Below are 12955 nucleotides of genomic sequence, written 5' to 3'. Positions count from 1 at the left end.
TTAAACGCGTGCCTTTCGGCTACCAATCATAGTGGCTTGGCTGTCTTGCCAAGTCACAACACTGATTATCTGCTAAATAGTTAATGTATATTTGAAATAACAGAAGGCTTACATCACTTTACTTGCGGAATCACACTCATCACACCCATTTCATTAGGTGACGTCTATTCAGTTACTGCGAACTGTGATCTTTCACACAGGAAATCACGAATCCAGTCGCGCAGCTGAGATGATAGTCCATAGGAAAGCAATGTGGCTGGAAGTCGCTTGCAAGGAATGATATCAAAAGCGGTTTTGGAACTCTATAAATATGAAATGAACGTGAGAGCCCTTGTATGCAGTATGTCGTGTGAATAATGTGCCATCTGTGTCTCACAAGAATGATGCTTTCCAAATCCATGCTGAATCGATATCAATAAGTAATATATTTCGTGGTATTTCATAACGTTGGAAAAAAGTACTTGTTCACACGTCCTGCTATATGTCGATGTTAATGAAATGTATCTGTTAGTCAATGGATTACGCTTATTTTCTTTCGTATGTATTGCGGTGGTCTATGCAAATTTCCATTCTTCTCCCTCTCCATAAATACTAGAATACTCCTCATGACGCCACAGGAAAAGTGATGAAGCCATTGCATCGTTCATGCACAAGATGCACTACTAAATTGTTAGCCCACTCAAGAAAGATGTTATATGTAGAAACACAACCGTTCTGCTACGACGATGATAGGGTCATGACAACTAGTGGAACATGTCTGGTGGCGATGTGATAGTTTTGTTACTTCCAGGAATGAAAGAAAATTATCTTGCAACGTTTCCATGATACATTGCTGATATACCTATCAAAGATTCTGAATGAACTCCACTTTGGTGTGTAATCGACTTATCAAATATACGTTAAAAGATAGTGCAGATTACTTTCAAGCAGCAACTACAAACAGTCTCGTTGTCTACATTGCAAATTATCTGTATTAGACATCACAATGGCAATGTGGAGGCGGTGAACGCTGCAGCTGGTCGCTTGTTCCTTGAAAATATCTAAGCACTGTAAGGAGTAAGAGGCAGGAGCTCCCAGCTCCAAACTGCCACGAGAGTAACATTTTAACTCGTCTGTCACAGAGATACAAACAGCTATAACGAAGTCAGAACGACTTCTATAGAAATTTTGTCATCAGAAGACGTCTCGATACGTTCAGTAACCAGTAGGATCAAGAGCTGAGAAACATAAAATACTATGGAACTGCTACCGAAAATTCAGAAATCTGTTAATGAAATCGTAGCACTGAACACTTTGTAACTGCGTTTCAGTCAGAATCTACTATCACAGCCACATTGGTATATTTACGTTGTAGTTCGGTAGAGCTACTTGAGTATGACAAAACACTTCATATTTCATTAAGGTAGCCATTCAGAGTATGGTATTATGACGAGAAACCAGTTCTGTTAGTGTAGTGCATATTAATAGCGTTTCCCGTTAGGTTATTGAACAAAATAGGCACAGATATCACAGAAATTATCAACTATATATTTCACCTTGTTATAGAAAACCGTATGATGATGCGCAGGTAATTTTTTGATACCACGCATGTAGCGACTTGCTGATTCTGAATTAACCCACGTTTAAAGTACAGTCACCAAAACAAGACAAACAAAAACAAACAAACCAAAACAAAAAATAACTTTGTTGGTAGTTGATCGATAACGGGTGAGAAAGATAAACACATGTGGTTGGCAGATTCGAAGATGTGCGGTAGGTGCGTTTTCCAACCAAGTTGCTTGGTGCTGTCTTCCAGGTCGCATTTATTACTCTGCAACTGCAAGCCGTCTCATGCACACGTCCCCTTGATGCAGTTCGCAACACAAATCATTTTATTTGTGCCACCAGATGTACACTCCTGGAAATGGAAAAAAGAACACATTGACACCGGTGTGTCAGACCCACCATACTTGCTCCGGACACTGCGAGAGGGCTGTACAAGCAATGATCACACGCACGGCACAGCGGACACACCAGGAACCGCGGTGTTGGCCGTCGAATGGCGCTAGCTGCGCAGCATTTGTGCACCGCCGCCGTCAGTGTCAGCCAGTTTGCCGTGGCATACGGAGCTCCATCGCAGTCTTTAACACTGGTAGCATGCCGCGACAGCGTGGACGTGAACCGTATGTGCAGTTGACGGACTTTGAGCGAGGGCGTATAGTGGGCATGCGGGAGGCCGGGTGGACGTACCGCCGTATTGCTCAACACGTGGGGCGTGAGGTCTCCACAGTACATCGATGTTGTCGCCAGTGGTCGGCGGAAGGTGCACGTGCCCGTCGACCTGGGACCGGACCGCAGCGACGCACGGATGCGCGCCAAGACCGTAGGATCCTACGCAGTGCCGTAGGGGACCGCACCGCCACTTCCCAGCAAATTAGGGACACTGTTGCTCCTGGGGTGTCGGCGAGGACCATTCGCAACCGTCTCCATGAAGCTGGGCTACGGTCCCGCACACCGTTAGGCCGTCTTCCGCTCACGCCCCAACATCGTGCAGCCCGCCTCCAGTGGTGTCGCGACAGGCGTGAATGGAGGGACGAATGGAGACGTGTCGTCTTCAGCGATGAGAGTCGCTTCTGCCTTGGTGCCAATGATGGTCGTATGCGTGTTTGGCGCCGTGCAGGTGAGCGCCACAATCAGGACTGCATACGACCGAGGCACTCAGGGCCAACACCCGGCATCATGGTGTGGGGAGCGATCTCCTACACTGGCCGTACACCACTGGTGATCGTCGAGGGGACACTGAATAGTGCACGGTACATCCAAACCGTCATCGAACCCATCGTTCTACCATTCCTAGACCGGCAAGGGAACTTGTTGTTCCAACAGGACAATGCACGTCCGCATGTATCCCGTGCCACCCAACGTGCTCTAGAAGGTGTAAGTCAACTACCCTGGCCAGCAAGATCTCCGGATCTGTCCCCCATTGAGCATGTTTGGGACTGGATGAAGCGTCGTCTCACGCGGTCTGCACGTCCTGCACGAACGCTGGTCCAACTGAGGCGCCAGGTGGAAATGGCATGGCAAGCCGTTCCACAGGACTACATCCAGCATCTCTACGATCGTCTCCATGGGAGAATAGCAGCCTGCATTGCTGCGAAAGGTGGATATACACTGTACTAGTGCCGACATTGTGCATGCTCTGTTGCCTGTGTCTATGTGCCTGTGGTTCTGTCAGTGTGATCATGTGATGTATCTGACCCCAGGAATGTGTCAATAAAGTTTCCCCTTCCTGGGACAATGAATTCACGGTGTTCTTATTTCAATTTCCAGGAGTGTATATCAATAACAATGTATTTTGTAGACAAATACAGACCTTAGAGATAATATTTGTTATGGCTTACTCACTATTTTCTCCTTATGAAGTTACCATACGGTACTTCCATCGCGATCAGGCTCACTGACTTAGGTTTATGGTGATCTCCTTAAATCTATTACACCAAATGCCAGGATGAGTCCTTTGAAAGTGCTCAGACGACTTCCTTCCCCATCCTTCCCAGTTAGAGATTATGCTTTGTGTGTAATCTTGTTCTCCAGGAGACATTGTACCTAATCCTCCTTTCAGTTTTTTAACCTCACATATGACTGCTGGAGGCAAGGGTTGCATGAAGATTATTTGTTCGTCCCATTTGCCAGTTATCGGATACTCTGTCATTGACCATAGTAGTAAATAGTAGAAACGTCCTTCATCAATGCCTCTTCGTCTTCCTGAATGTGGTGATTAATTTATCTCAAAACGAACGTACTTGAAACAATACAATTTGACTTTCTCGATAGCACTCATTCCATAAAAGACATAGATGTTTCGAATTGCTTCCACTGCTTTCACCCTTTTATTAAACGCAAACAGAACACAATGTCACAAATTTCAGACTTTACTCCAATGTATAATGCATAAACGACGCTCCTCGTAACGTCAAAAATGAGAAATAATCAAGTTGTCACGGCACGAGCTGTACCACAAACTTGAACAAAATGAAACCATAGTTATAGCAGCATGCCACTCAAAACCGCCACAGAGCATTCTGAAGCATAGTATTGTATCATACGCAATGTTACATAATGTTATACGTGCTGGAGGTCATAGGCTCTATGCCCAGTGCACCGCAATGACTTTGGCAGATGTCGGCCTGTATCAAACGGCCACTGGCTGATGGCGCTGAAATTGGTCTTACCATTACAGACACCCACGATCCATTTCACAAACATGTTTCTGCAAGATTTTTCTATTACTGGCTTGCTAGAAAATGAACGAAACTGTCCCTGACCTTCCGTTAGTCTGACGCTCTTAGCCGAAAGATGCAGAACGGCTTATAAAAAGAAAGGGAAAGGACGGGTTTGATGTCACGGCCTTGGGTTTGCACTGCATGACGTTGGCTACTAGACCACGAGTGGGTTATTCACAAAAACAGCTGAAGCGGAAGTCAATGCATCTTGTACCACAAATATACTGTCTTCACTTCTAGTAACGCCAAGTAAAGGACGCAGGATTGTTCCGTGGTTCCAAATCAACAATAAACATCTCCATTCGCTACTGAATTGAACAGAGATGGATTAGTTTCGGCTGTCAGAGGCGGAAGCAGCTGCTATCAGAAACATATGTCAGGATATTAGCTCGTTTATTAGCTATTACATGAAGATCAAAATTTGCGAAATCTAATTGTTTGAGAAGCTCAGTAATATATTTCTTCGAGATTTCATCAACATGTATACCCAATAATTTGGAGCATTCTACCCTGTGTAATGACTCTTGCTCATGTGTTACATTAATTGTTAATATGAGTCTATTTCTTGTACAGGACTGAATATAGAGCGCTTTTTTCCAAATTTATGGAAGGTCCGTTTTCTGCAAACCACTTTATAAATCTTTGGAACATGTCATTAAAATCTCGTTTGTTTCTTTCTCTGTAATGGAATTTATTATAACACTAGTGTCTCCTGTAAAAAGTTCAAATTCAGCTTGCTAAATGTTAAGTGAAAGGTCATTCTGCAAGGAATAGGAGTGGACCCTAAAATTGAACCCTGTGGGAGTCTCTTCGTGATTTCTCCCCACTCTCTAAAATTTTCTTCCCTTTCAACGTTGTCTGAAGTATTCAGCACAACGTTTATACTCTATTTCTTAAGTATGATTCAAACCAGCTGTTCATAAAACCATCAGTTCCGCAAATCTCGAATTTTTTGAGAGAGTAACATAACCTACTCAATCAAACGCCGTGGAAAAATCACAAAAAATATCAACTGGTGATATTTTATTACTTAAGGCTTGTACTATTTAATGACAATGTATAAATAGCATTCTCAGTCGAGTAACCCTTCTGGACTCCAAACTGTGATTTGCTGAGTATTTTTCTTACTAAATTGTGAGAGTACTATTCAGCAAATCAATTTTTGGAATATTTTGGAAAAATATGTCTGTAAGGACATCCGACGATAATTATTTAACTTTATCTTCTCATCTTTGCTATGAAAAGATTTAACAGCTGCCTATTTTAACCCAGCTGGAAAAATTCCCTGTGCCAGAGACGCATTACATATATCGGTAAGGGCATCACTCATTAATCTGGAACAACTTTTTAGAATTCTGTTTGAGATTCCATCGACAAATGGCTCTGAGCAATATGGGACTTAACATCGGAGGTCATCAGTCCCCTAGACTTACAACTACTTAAACCTAATTAACCTAAGGACATCACACACATCCATGCCGAGGCAGGATTCGAACCTGCGACCGTAACAGCAGCGCGATTCCGGACTGAGGCGCCTAGAACCGCTCGGCCACAACGGCCGGCTTCCATCAACACCACACGACCTTTAGTTTTTTAAAATTTTTAGAATTCTATTAATTTCAGTGGAGGATGTTTGTGCTACTTCTAGTTGCATTAAGTTTTGTGGAATGACATTTTAAATATATTCTCCTGATTCTTCAACTTAACCCTTTAATCCTATTTTTGCTGCTGCATTTAGAAAGTGGTTTTTAAAAACACTTGAACTCTCTTCTATTTTCGTCAGTTCTTCCTTGAGCTATACCCCGGGTTCGATTCCCGGCGGGGTCAGGGATTTTCTCTGCCTCGTGATGACTGGGTGTTGTGTGATGTCCTTAGATTAGTTAGGTTTAAGTAGTTCTAAGTTCTAGGGGACTGATGACAATAGATGTTCAGTCCCATAGTGCTCAGAGCCATTTGATCCATTTTGAACCTTGAGCTATAGATTGAACAGTAGGAGTGAAAGACTGTATCCCTGTCTTACATACACTTTTTAATCGATCACATCACTCAAGGGCTTCGATTGTTATTGTTCCCTCTTGATTCCTGCACATATAGTTTACCACCCAACTTTCCTTATAGCTTTCTCCTACTTTTCTCAGAATTTCTAACTTCTAACACAATGTTAAAATGTCGAACACTCTTTTTAGGACAACATATGCTATAAGCGCCTCTTGATTTTCCTACAATCTTAATTCCATTATCAAGTGCAACGTCTTTACTGACTCTATGGTGTCATTACCTTTCCTAAGGCCAAACTGATCGTCATCGAACAGATCCTCAGTTCACTTTTCCATTCTTCTTTACATTTATCTTGTCAGAAATTTGGACGCATGAGCTGTAAAGCTGACTGTGCGATAGATCTCGCACCTGTCTGCCCTTGCTTTCTTCGGAATTGTGTGGATGATATTTATCCGAAAAGCTGATGGTGCGTTGCCAGCCTCATAGATTCTACACAAGATCTTGAACTGTCGTTTCGTTGCCACTTCCCCCACTGATTTCAGAAATTCTGTCTTATTTGATCTTAAGTGACTACGGAGTATCGCTTTAGTTATGCTACTGAATTCGTGAGTTCCTCTCAGAGAAGTTACGATACGTCACGATAGACGGAAAATCACCGAGTAAAACAGAAGTGATGTCCAACGTTCGCCAAGGAAGTGTTACAGACTCTCTGTTGTTCTTAATCTACATGAACGATCCAGGAGAGAAAATGAGCAGCCCCCTTAGATTGTTTGCAGATGACCTTTCATTTACCGCTAGTAAAGCCATCAGAAGATCAAAGCTAATTGCAAAATGACTTAGACAAGATATCTGAATGGTGCGAAAAGCATCAGTTGGCTGTCAATAAGGAAACATGTGAGGGTCGTCCACTTGAGTACAAAAAGAAATCTGTAAATATCGATTACATGATAAATCAAACAAACCTAAAGGCTGTAAAAACGACTGAATACCTAGGAATTCTAGGAATTACTATTACGAGCAACGTAAGTTGGAATGATTATAGAGATAATATTGTGAGGAAGGCAAACCAAAAACTACGTTTTATTTCCGGAACACTTCGAAGATGCAACAGGTCTACTTTAGTGACTGCCTGCTCTACGCTTGTTCGATCTCTGCTAGAGTATTGCTGTACTGTGTAGGATCCTTACCAGATAGGTTTGACAGAGGATACCGAAAAAGTTCAGAGAAAGGCAGCTCGTTTTGTATTACCGCAAAGTAGGGAAAAGAGTGTCAGGGATATGATAAGCGAATTGAGACAGCAATAATTAAAACAAAGGCATTTCTCGTTGCAGCAAGATCTTTTTTTTATCGAACTGCAATCACCAACTCCTCCTGCAAATGTGAAAAAATTATATTGTCGCCATCCTACATAGGGGGGGGGGGGGGGGGGGAATAACCGTCATAATAAAATAAGGGAAATCATCTGTGCTCGTACAGAAAGAATTAAGAATTCATTTTTTCCTATGCACAGTCCGTCTGCTTAGCTGTTTGCCTACCATGCAATTCGTTTCTCGGCCGGGTTGGAGATTTTCTCCTCTCGTGGACAGGCTGTTGTGTTGTCCTCATCATGATCTCAACATCAGCGACGAGCAACCGACGCGCAAGTCGCCCAATGCGACGGCACTTGAAATAAGACTTGCAACCCGACGGCCGAACATCCCCGGATGCGGGCTCTTGGCCAACAATGCCACACGATCATTTCATTTCATTTCCTATGCACTCTTAGAGAGTGGAACGGTATGAAATATTCCAAAGGTGGTTCGAAGAACACTTTTCCAGGCACTTGCAGAGAAGTTATCTGGGTGCAGATGTAGATAAAGTCTTCAAGTCATGTTTCAATTTGTGATTCTTAAAAATGGACTCTCTATGTCTCCTTTGTAGACTCCAATTCCTTTTTTTATTACCTGATCAGGCAAGTCCTCCCTCTGTATATTTCAATGTACTCTTTTCACCTACCTGCTCTCTCCTCTGCGTTTAACAGTGGAATACTCATTGCACACTTAATGTTACCACCCTTCCTTCAAATTAACTGAAGGTTTCTTTGACTTTTCTATATGTAGAGTCATTTCGCCCAGTGATCATTTCTTTTTCGATTTCTTCACATCTTCCCTGCAGCCATTTCGCCTTGGTTGCGCTGCTCTTTCTCTTTACTTCATTCCTGAGGGATTTTTGTTGCCGTTTTACTGTCTTTCCCTGAACATTTATCTACTTCCTTCTTTCGCCTATCAATGGAAGTATTTTTTCAGTTGATCAAGGTTTCTTCGCTGTTTCTGTTCTTGCACCTATATTGATCTCTGCAACATCTGTGACTGATCTTTTGAGAGATGTCCAATCCTATACGCCACAAAATCTAATAGAATCCAATATCTGATTTCGGAATCTGTCTGACCATGATGTAATCCAACTGGGATCTTCCCATACCTCCGGGTCTTTTCCAAGAATACCTCCTCCTCTTGTGGTTCTTGAACAAAATAGTCGCTATTATCATCCGAAATTTATTGCAGAACTCAATTAGTCTGTCTCCTCTCTTATTCCTGTTGCCAAACCCATATTCTCCCTTAAGACTTTCCGCTAGCCATTACCGTACAACCGCATTCCAGTCCCGCACGACTGTTGGATTTCCGTCTCCCTGTACACACTCAATTACCCGTTACATGTCATGTTATATTTTCTTTATCTCTTCATCTTCTGTTTCCGACGTTGGCATGTATATCTGAACTATCATTACTGGCATTGGGTAGCTGACGAATCTTATGAGAATAACACTATCATTGAACAGTTCACGGCCGGCCGGAGTGGCCGTGCGGCTCTAGGCGTTACAGTATGGAGCCGGGCGACCGCTACGGTCGCAGGTTCGAATCCTGCCTCGGGCATGGATGTGTGTGATGTCCTTAGGTTAGTTAGCTTTAGTTCTAGGTGACTGATGACCTCAGAAGTTACGTCGCATAGTGCTCAGAACCATTTGAACCATTTGAACAGTTCACAGTAGCTGACTCTCTGCCTTACTTTCCTATTCACCTCGAATCCTACTCCCGTTACAGAATTTTCTGCTGCTGTTGATGTTACCCTGTATTCGTCTGGCCAGAAATTCTTCTATCCATTTTACTTCACTGTCCCCACTATATCTACATTTAGCCTTTGCATTTTCATTTTCAAATCTTTTAGCTTTCCTGCTACGTTCAGCTTTCTAATATTGCAAGCTCCGACACGTAGAATGTTATTCTGTAGTTAGTCATTCCATTATTTTCTCGTGTTCACCTCCACTTGGCAGCCCCCTCCCAGAGATGCAAATGGGGTACTAATCCTGAATCTTTTGCCACTGAAGAGACCTGAGTTACATGCCACATATCATGTGGATACATATTAAGTGTCTTTAATATAATGGTTTTCATTGGCTTGTGCGTCCCCCATCCGGTGATGATTGCTGATTCTTCCGCATTTTAGGGGCAGTTCTCCACCTCAAGGACAGGACAGTACCCTGAAACTCTGTCCGCATCTTCGCCCTCTGTGACAAGGCCGTGAATTATTATGCCAGAAGTCTTCGGTTAATATTACTGATTATTTTTATTCAAACTTCAGGCAGATACCGGGTTATAAACCAGACACAGGGCCTTTTGATTTCTAGGATTAGGTGAAGCTACAAGCAGTGAGGAAAATGGACAGTGGATACTATATCCGTAGTGTGCGACGAGTTGAGTGTTTGGGTTGCATAGAAAGTAAGCTCAGGTAGTCCAAGCAGTTAAGGTGACGTCGTCCCGGCAAATCCAGGTTCGAGTGCCGGTCCAGCACAAATTTTCAGTTGTTGCCATTGGATTTATTTCAGTGTCTGTCATATATATATACGGCCGCTGAAACAAAAAATGGTGTCTGTTCTTTCATAGAGGTCCAAAAGAACAGACACCACACGTGTGTAACACTTAGCGGCAGCTCATGTAATATTACAGTCTTATGCAATAATGATAATAGTAATGACCTTTTAAAAATTATGTAGATTTGTAACTTAAACACAGTGGAACTCTCTTGCTTCTGGTGTCGTTTCTGCTTATCACTGTGATTATTTTTCTGTTATGTTTCTTAGGAACTTTGAAAGGAAAGAACACTGAAAACCATGTTTTCAGCGAGGCGTGGGAAATTAAGTAATCTATTGTACACAATTCCGATGAAAGACGTCAGTGTTTAATACGTAAGAAATGTGTAAGTTGAAACAAAGGTAGTAATTTTGCTCGACATTTCTCTTCACTCCGTGAATCAACACACGAGCGTTACTCTCATGACCAACTACGCCCTTTAATGCACAAGTAAAAAAAGATATGAAAGAGCTACCTGAACAATCAAGTATTAAAGGAAAGTATTTAATTGTGTCATGTGTTATGCGTAAATTAGCAAAAGATCCTAAATGCTTCGGTGATGCCATACTCTTGAAAGAAGGTGCAATATATATGGCAAAAGCGTTTGGTTACGATGATGCCGCTCAAAATATGAAGAAGGCAGCCTATTTTATTTATTTCTGCTTTATGCTACATCCGTCATTCAACTAGCGGTAGTTATAACTGCACGATTTGACATAAAACTTGCTACTTTGCTACGTAACTCTGCAAAAAATCAAGTTCTTGATTTGGACCACAACATAAATATGAACTAAACAATTTATTTGGAACCTAACGGTCGAGAGTATTATCGAACAGATCTCAGGTACTGTATTGTACTGTATGTTAACCGGGGGCCTAGAAACGACGGAGAGTCTCCGTCCCTGCCGCAGCCACAGTGGTCCACAGCCCCACGACGACTACCGCAGTCCACTTCACCCCTCCGCCGCCCACACCGAACCACTCTTTCACGGTTATTATGCGGTTCGGCCCCCAGTGGACCCCCCCCCCCCCCCCCCCCCCCAGGGAACGTCCCACAACACACGGTGTAACCCCTATGTTTGCGTGGTAGAGTAATTGTGGTGTACGCGTACGCGGAGAACTTGTTTGCGCAGCAATCGCTGACATAGTGTAGCTGAGGCGCAATAAGGGGAACCAGCCCGCATTCGCCAAGGCAGATGGAAAACCGCCTAAAAACCATTCACAGACTGGCCGGCTCACCAGTCCTCGACACAAGACCGCCGGAGACCAGGCGCTCCTTCCCAATCTGGAAAGCCGTGCGTTAGACCGAACGGCTAACCGGGCGGGCGATCTCAGGTAACTACTACCTCTTATTCGCGTAATAATGACAACTTTTCTGTGGCGAAAGAGTTATTCGCATAATTCATTCTTATAGAGACAGTAAACGGCCAGTCAGTTGCAAAGTAGAAGTTTTATTGAAATCCCTTTACCATAGTGTCACCGTTTGTAGAAACGTCTTATTCAGAAGGAAATACAGATAACCTTAGCAACTTAACTGTTACGAACACAAAAACTTATTCCGACTTACTGGATTCCATTTTGGAGAGTTACGTTAAAAAACAGCCGAAAGGCGCCAGTCAGTTATAAAATTTCAGCTCCATAATAAATTAACACACGCACAACATGGTCATTGTCGCATAGTATTTCCTCACCAAAGTACAGCTAGTGCACGAGTGCTACGGACGCAACGCTTGTGCTAAGCAAAGCTTCTGCCAAGAGAGGCCATCAGTAGCATGCGCAAGGACGGGGCCCGATGGTGAATGAAACTTTATCATGCTAAACTTGCTTCAAAGGTTAAAATTAAAATGAGACGCTGAAACCCAGATCACATTTAGCTGTGTACACATTTAAAATTAAGGAAATGGCAACAAATAAAATCTACCATTTAAAAAATATAACATGATAAAAAGTTACATAGAACTATGAATAGTGCAAATAGGACCAATAGGAAAAGGAAGGGTAGGGTAGGGGGGGAAGAGGATGAAAGGGGGGAGGAATAGAGTTAGAGCGAAGGAAAGAGAGGGGGGATGGACAGTGATGCTGGTGGCGATGGTTGGGAGGAGGGGGAAGGGGGGGAGGGACAAGATGGAAAACGTGTATAACTCTCAAATAAGAGTACAACATATATGAAGAAACTGCGAACGTCAAACTTTTAGAAATATATGCTACATCATAACAAAGAAGAAACACAAGTACCATTAACATTAATAGGCTATTTACGCTAGAAATAGTACTTCTTTCTTTTTGTTGCAAATGCTTGTTTTGGCTAACTTTATCTCTTTTTTAAAATTACTCTTCATTCACGAGCGATTCTGATCTGTTGAGATATCTCTATTTTAGTAGCCTCAAGACAAATTTGAACGTTAACTATATAATTATCTCCCACCTTAGAGTTATTTAGCTTAGATACAAAATTATATTTAAATCTGAATGAGATTTTCACTCTGTAGCGGAGTGTGCGCTGATATGAAACTTTCTGGCAGATTAAAACAATAAAGTTTGGAAGGTAGGAGACGAGATACTGGCTGAAGTAAAGGTGTGAGGATGGGGCGTGAGTCGTGCTTGGGTAGCTCAGATGGTAGAGCACTTGTCCGCGAAAGGCAAAGGTCCAGAGTTCGAGTCTCGGTCCGGCACACAGTTTTAATCTGCCAGGAAGTTTTATATTTAAATCATTTATAAATTTTAAACATTTTTACTGGCTGAGATCCAGCAACCGTACGTTATTTAATTAGAGGATGTATGTATAGCCATCTCGGTTGCAACCGAGGT

The sequence above is a fragment of the Schistocerca cancellata genome, chromosome 3, assembly GCF_023864275.1.
Source record: "Schistocerca cancellata isolate TAMUIC-IGC-003103 chromosome 3, iqSchCanc2.1, whole genome shotgun sequence".
NCBI classification, from domain to species: Eukaryota; Metazoa; Arthropoda; class Insecta; order Orthoptera; family Acrididae; genus Schistocerca; species Schistocerca cancellata.
This window is presented reverse-complemented; position numbering follows the sequence as displayed.